The sequence below is a fragment of the Palaemon carinicauda genome, chromosome 15, assembly GCF_036898095.1.
Source record: "Palaemon carinicauda isolate YSFRI2023 chromosome 15, ASM3689809v2, whole genome shotgun sequence".
Taxonomy (NCBI): domain Eukaryota; kingdom Metazoa; phylum Arthropoda; class Malacostraca; order Decapoda; family Palaemonidae; genus Palaemon; species Palaemon carinicauda.
In genome coordinates this window covers 23,513,324-23,520,823 of record NC_090739.1, presented here as the reverse complement: position 1 = coordinate 23,520,823, position 7,500 = coordinate 23,513,324, and the positions used below count along the sequence as shown (strand labels likewise).

Genomic DNA, 7,500 nt, shown 5'->3' with positions numbered 1-7,500 from the left:
GATTGATGTAGCAATTTTTAGATCGTCTTCTCTAACGCTACGATCACCAACAAATGAGAGAATTAATGGCATGAATGACGTCCCCAACAATGATAATAAGTTAAAAAAAAAAAAAGAGCACCGAGAAAGCGCAGACCTCCGCCAAGGCAGCTCTATAGTTTCAGCTACAATTTTGTGTTACTTGCATGTGTATTGCTTGATTTGTTTCTTTATAATAGTCAGTTTTCCACACGACCCCTAAAACTTCCCATTCTGGATCAGCAGGTCCGGAATAATGCCAGGATCCAGACCATAATGTAGTGATTGTTAGACCTCATGATGCCTTTATGCTTAAAATTTGCACCAAGTATTCTGTGGTTTATTTGTTGAGTAATAAACAAAAATGTTCAAATTGCTCGCAATAGTGAAAAAAATCCTTCAAAAATTTCCTGGATACGGATGGGGATACAGATCACCGCTAAAATCTAATCATTTCCAAGTTACCCCATTTCTAACATATACTGAAATTTTTCATCAAAATTCATTCGTAACTTTTGGAGTTAGTGTGGTGACAAATAAACAGAGGTACAGTAAAAGCATAACCTCTTTTGCGGAAGTAACGATATAAATAAGACATTTCTAGTACGAAATTCGAATATGAGCGCCCTCTAACGAGGCTTGCCGTAAAGAGATGCATAAAAGATCATCTTAGTATTATAGGCGGTGAAAAATAGATGCAGTCATTCTAAAAACAAATTTAATAAACAAAAAAAAATAAATAAATAAATAAACCAAAAAAAAAATAAAAAAATAAAAATAAAGTGGGGTTAGAGGGACAGAAAATGGTCAGGAAAAAATACGAAAATTAAATCGAAATTATATGACGGTGAATAAAAGAAAATAACACGCGATAAAAATATGCTTAAGAGGATAACATCGGGATTAAATAGATGGGAGAATAAAGAGAAAACAAATTGTGACATATCTGAATTAATAACGGAAATACAATAAATCAGAGAAGAAAGCGAAGAGAATTACAGGGGATTTTTTTTTTTTTTTTTTGTTTGTTAAGTGACGATTCGAGGCCAACTTTTTGTTTATTTATTCGGGTTTTTTATTTGTAGTTCTATTTATCTAATTAATTATACATTTGTGTAATTGTTTATTCAATTAATTTTAAAATAGATAAAAATATAATGGGTAAGAACATAATGATATTATGTACACTTTCTATCTAATATTTTACTTTATCAAATTGTAAAATAATTAAGTATTTCCAATATACCTTTACTACCTTATTTATCAATCAATCTCTGTATTACTCTATTGATTTAGGAATTTATCCCTTTATCAGTAATCCTTAAAGATAAAAAACACTAACCGTGATCAAATTTAGTCTAGACGATCTTTAAACAGACAGCACTCGACGCTTTTTCTAAACCCGTGAGAATAAAAAGAAGCTGAAAGAAGAAGCAAGAAAGAGGATCTGATCGTGGCAACACTGGTTGGCAATTAAAAGTCGCTTTGTTATCATCGGATACCTGCAGGTGTGGAAATGGTTTAGAGTTTAGAATATATACGTGCACAGTTAAAAGGTTAACTTATTTTTTGCAGGTTTAGGAAATCCACGGGTATTATTATTATTATTATTATTATTATCATTATTATTATAACTTGCTAAGCTATAACTCTAGTTGGAAAAGCAAGATGCTGAAAATTCAAGGGCTCCAACATGGAAAATAGCCCAGTGAGGAAAGGAACTCAGGAAACAGATATAATAGTGTGACTAAGTGTACATTCAAGCAAGAGAACTCTAACCTAAGACAGTGCAAGACCATGGTGCAGGGGCTAGAGAACAATGGTTTGGTTTTGGAGTGCCTTTCTAGAAGAGTTGCTTACCATAGCTAAAGAGTCTTTTCTACCCTTACTATGAGTAAAGTAGCCACTCAACAATTACAGCGCAGTAGTTAACCCCTTGAGTGATTATCTTAGTGTCATCAGGTGTATGATGAAAGAGGAGACAGTGTAAAGAATACGCCAGAGTATTCGGTGTATGTGTAGGCAAAGGCAAAATTATCCGTAACCAGAAAGAGGTCCAATGTCATACTATCTGGCCAGTCAAAGGACCAATAACTCTCTAGCGGTAGTATCTCAACGGGAGGCTGGTTCCTTGGCTAACTTACTACTTACACATAAGGCATATCAATTTATTTTAGAGAGAAACATCACTCCAACTCTTACGAAAAAAAAAAAAATAAGGAAATGTTGTTTCGTGTTTTTTTAACACACAAGGGATAAGACATTGCCAAGCATCATCACCCTGAGCCTGTTCGTCTTTTGTTTTCCATGGAAGAAACTTGATAGACCCCATCTATAAATTCGTCAACGTAAATGGTTAGGTAAGAGCTTCCCCCAGTTTTTATTTGATTTCAATTTTCACATGTAAAGTTATTTCGTCTTTATTCAAAGAATTAATGCTACCCATACTTCTCTCTCTCTCTCTCTCTCTCCTCTCTCTCTCTCTCTCTCTCTCTCTCTCTCTCTCTCTCTCTCTCTCTCTCTCTCTCATAATTGCTTTCTGTTTCGTGGTCTTCAAACTACCGTTAATCATCAACCATCTTCCTTTTTTCAAATTTGATATATGGCAACAATATGGGAAAAATAATACTGTTGTATAGGGGTAATGCAAATTCGCCGTTATCAGATACAGATAAGTCTCTCTCTCTCTCTCTCTCTCTCTCTCTCTCTCTCTCTCTCTCTCTCTCTCTCTCTCTCTCTCTCTCTCCCCCCTTCTTTAAAGCAACAATAATCATTATTAAGATCAAAACGTAGCAATAAAAAAGATTTATTTGAAAGATAAAATCATTAGATGAAAGAAGAAACGAAGAAGTCGAATGTCTGTGAAGGGGAGATCGAGAATACGTCTCATAGGGAAGGGGGAGCTCGAGAATACGTCACTGAAGATCCCACCTTTGTGATGCTCTAACTTGACTTGGGCCATATATTAGCCCCCGAAATGGATGCTGCAGGCTTATGGCAGCGAAAAATAGGTTTGTTCTTTTGATGGGGACACTTACTATACCATCCGTGAACGGCCATTCGTCTCTCGTTTGGCCCTCTGAGGAGAGGGCGCACCACTGAAACCCCAGATGTGATTTATTCCTTGAAATATGCAATTAGATTCTCTTCACGTTTTAAGGGTTCTCCAATTTGGAGGGTAGGTAGAGGGGGTGGGATTGCTTGCCCTACACTTCTCTCCCCAAGAAATTAATTGATGGTAAACATTCACAGTTTGGTAGATATGCGAGCAGTGATCATAAAGCGAGCTTGTTCACAGAAATTGTGAACATAACGATTGTATTGCAAATCAATGCACACAAATCTCAAAGATCTTATCTTTGAAATTGATTTAGAACTTTTATAAAAACTTATTACTTTATTTCAAAGTCCAAAGTTCTTGTCTTTGAATTTGACTTGGAATTTTTTAATAACTTGTTGCTTTCTTTTAAATTCCAAAGATTTTGACTTTGAAATTTTAAAACCGTTCATTATTACACTATTTCTAAAGATCGAAAGAAAAAAATTTCCCTTGTTAAAAAAAATTATATTTTTTTTCCAATTCCCCCTACCACCATTAACAAGTATAACACGCGAACCTTTTTTTTTCCTTTCAATGGTAAGAAAGTATCTAAAGAATGCGTAGGAAATTCCCTTCTTCTCTTACTAGTTGGGATTCCGTCTTTATTTAGCTGCTTAAGAAGAAGTAAAAGAAAAGAAGTAAAAGAAAAGTAAAAGAAAATAGTCATAACATAAGCATTGAGGAGGAAAGGCATAAGCAGAGAATGCTGATAATGATGAAGAGGAAAAGAAGAGTGATATATAGCGAATTCACTAAGGGGAAAATTGAAGGAAGATAATCAAAGTATAATAAATTGAGGAATCAAGAAAAAAGAAATAGGAAATTTAACACTTTACTGATAACGATTAGAATAAATTGACTAAAACATTAAAATCAATTCAAACTTCTAACAATAATCTCTCTCTCTCTCTCTCTCTCTCCTCTCTCTCTCTCTCTCTCTCTCTCTCTCTCTCTCTCTCTCTCCAGCTTCAGAGGAAGAAGTTCTCTTTCACTCTATTTCATTGTTAGGAAAACAAGCCTCCCAAAATATGGTGTTGTGAAAGGCGCAGAAAACTGGGCTTTTAGCTCCTTTAACTCCGCATCAGAAGGCTCGCGTTATTGAAGGAACGCGAGGAATCCGAAAGGGGGAGGGGGACCGAGAAAAAGAGATCGTGACTGACGATGTACAGGGACTGTTGAAACCAAATACCTAAGATATTCTCTCTCTCTCTCTCTCTCTCTCTCTCTCTCTCTCTCTCTCTCTCTCTCTCTCTCTCTCTCTCTCTCTTCACATACCTGTCATCGTAATGTATCCGGAAAATTTAAGCATAATGTTCACCCGTTGGACTATATCTATCATTTTATAGCTCTACATATATATATATATATATATATATATATATATATATATATATATATTAAAATAGCTGCCCGTCAAAAATGATGGCCACACACGCAAAGCCCTCTCAACAAGGTATGACTACTCCCTCTCCCACGAGGGCCTGGAAGAGTGGAGCATGATTGGGCAGAAATATATATATTATATATATATATATATATATATATAATATATATATATATATATATATATATTATATATACAGTATATATATATGTATATATATACAGTATATATATAAGATATATATATAAGATATAAATATATATATATTATATATATATATATATATATATATAATATATATATATATATATATATATAGTGCACAAGCACCCATTACCAGAAACTAAGAAAACGAAGAAACTAACGCACCTGTAGCAACTGAGAGGGTGATAAAGTCTCCGATTTCGGGAGGGGCACAGGTGGAAAGCACATTCCCAGATGGCCACAGGGACAACTGAAAAAGAAAGACAATTTTTAAAAGAATGCACGAAATCCTCTTTACGTTTCGGTGACGGTCTTGCAATATTCAATGAATATACTGAATAATAGAAAATATTCTTTTCTATATCAATCGAAAAGAAATTAGAAAAAATCCTAAAGAATCAAGGTGAGAAAAGAAATAGAACTGAGATTGGCATGAGCTGACCGAACTTCCTCCTTGCCACCAAATTGAACGGACTCAGGGGCTTCGTGTAGAAGATTACAAGAGGAAGAAGAAGAGTTTCTTTGTTTTGTTGGCGACATCAGCATTAACAGGAGAAATAGTTACGCAGGAGGGTCAGGCAAAAAATACAGAATAAAAAAGACCAAAACTTGAATACGAAATAAACAATGTAGTCAAGCTTACGTTAGCTCCTAGAATTACCATTCAAGTACTTAAAATAAAAACGTTTTACTTCCCTGAAGCTAAAAGCTAGAGAGAGAGAGAGAGAGAGAGAGAGAGAGAGAGAGGAGAGAGAGAGAGAGAGAGAGAGAGAGAGTAAAGGATACCTTTGTCATCAGGTATAAAGAGTCAGGTGTTTATCTCTGTAAACAATAGAAAAGAAAGAGAAAGGAGTCGCTTTTGTACACAAAGCGAAGCCGTAAAGTTACAGGACCACTTCTTTATTGAAGGTAAAAGAGGTAACAACACTTTACTCGAAATATTTGATCTTACCTGCCTTGCTTTCGACACGCATTGCCTCTCTCTCTCTCTCTCTCTCTCTCTCTCTCTCTCTCTCTCTCTCTCTCTCTCTCTCTCTCTCTCTCTCTCATCTTGTGTTATTCTAAATAAATAATTTTGGCAATCACTGATTTGATACACCCTCACATACGCAGTAAGTAAAGATGAGATTGGTGTTAAAAGTTTGTTCTAATAAAAGATTTGACATTTTAAAGTACGTGGACTACAACAGCCGCATGCTGGGCATTTTCTAAACAACAACGACAATGAAGAAAGCAACCACAACAACAACAACAACAACAACAACAACAACAACAACAATAACAACAACAACAACAATATTTACTATCACATTTGTGATGTATAGCAATATATAGTAAGATATGAATAAACAAATCATATGATTAAATTTTTAAAAATGTAAAGAAAAAGTAAACGATTAGAAATATGTGTACCCAAAATAGTAAATCGACTGAAATGGATAGAACAGAAATATAAATGGGTAAATGAATAGAAATACATAGATATAAAAAAAACAGAAAAGGTGAAATACTAGACGGTCTGAGTAGCAGCTGCAATATATAAAAAAAGACAGTCATGCAAACAGGCTAAGTAATTAGAGACAGCGCGAACGGTTGACAGAAAACAGAAAATGGGAGAGTGTGTCTGCACATTAACAGAAAGAGAAATAAAACAGATACACTAAAATATACAGATATAAAGAAAACAGAAATAACAGACAGAAATGCAGCAGTGACTGTTGACCAACTGTAACAGATAGGAAACAGACAGATAAAAAGCAAGAACGTGTGTCTGTGCGGAAATTGCAATAGAAAAGACTGTGGTAAACGGACAGATAAAATGACAGTATCAAGAGACAGAGATAGACAGTCCATAAGACAGACAGGGGGAAAGAAGTGGGTACCCGCACGGAGACGGAGAGAAAAAAAAAGAAAGAAAAAAAGTAGAAAGGTGAGGGGAGGAGCCATGTCACCCTTCGGCCAGTCTTGCCCCATCCCTCCCCAGCGTGTGCCCCTCCCCCTCCCTCTCCCCTTTTACAATTGGCAGTAACAAGGGGAATAAGGGGACGGAGACGTATAAATGGCCACAGCCAGTTCTTCTCGAGCCCAGTAGACGAACCAGGGGACGAGGGATGAAGGTTGATCATCCTGTTTTTCCCCTTTTCTAAACTCACTCTCTCACTCTTATTCCCCTCTTTCTCTCCTGTCTTCCCCAACTTCCTCCTCTCCTCCTGGTTTCTTCTTCCTCGATGGGGAGTGCGTAAAGGTGGTACGTTGAGATGGACAGCGGAAGGAGAAAGAGGAAAAGGAGTGGGGAAGACCTCCCGTCGCTCAGCAATCAGTATGAAGAAGAGTTGAACAACGTCGACTAATATCACTTTATCTATAAGGTAAGTAAGAAAACACTTATAAAACAATCGTTACTTCTTACTTTTAATAAGTAATATCGAGGGTGAATACTGTTACTTTTAATATATTTGATTTTAAATCAAGACTACTTGCATGGATATTATCAACCTGATATTTTCTGCTTTTAAATCGAATTCCTTTGCCTTATATTCGAGACTAATTGCGTTTAAACAGGAACTATCAAATAATAAACTGTTAATTTTGACACAATTTGATATTAATGGAAAGTCATTAGGACTAGTTCCCTTTAAATCCAAATTGATATTAAGTCTTGATTTCTTATGATTAAAACAATCCTATATCAACACAGACCCTTGTCTCAAGGCAGTTTTGATAAAGAGATAAAGTGCGTTGAACTCCTTGTGTGGTCCCAACCAACAGATGCCACCGCAGGAAGCGATTTATC

General features: G+C 35.7%; 1 long non-coding RNA gene across 1 annotated transcript in view; it reads right to left on the bottom strand.

The window, feature by feature from the left end:
- LOC137654524 (uncharacterized) overlaps nt 1-7,500 on the bottom strand; it is a 42,963-nt gene that overhangs the window by 15,515 nt on the left and 19,948 nt on the right. The window contains exon 3 of the long non-coding RNA XR_011046647.1: nt 4,872-4,956. This is a non-coding gene — a long non-coding RNA (uncharacterized lncRNA). The remainder of the gene's footprint in view (nt 1-4,871; nt 4,957-7,500) is intronic.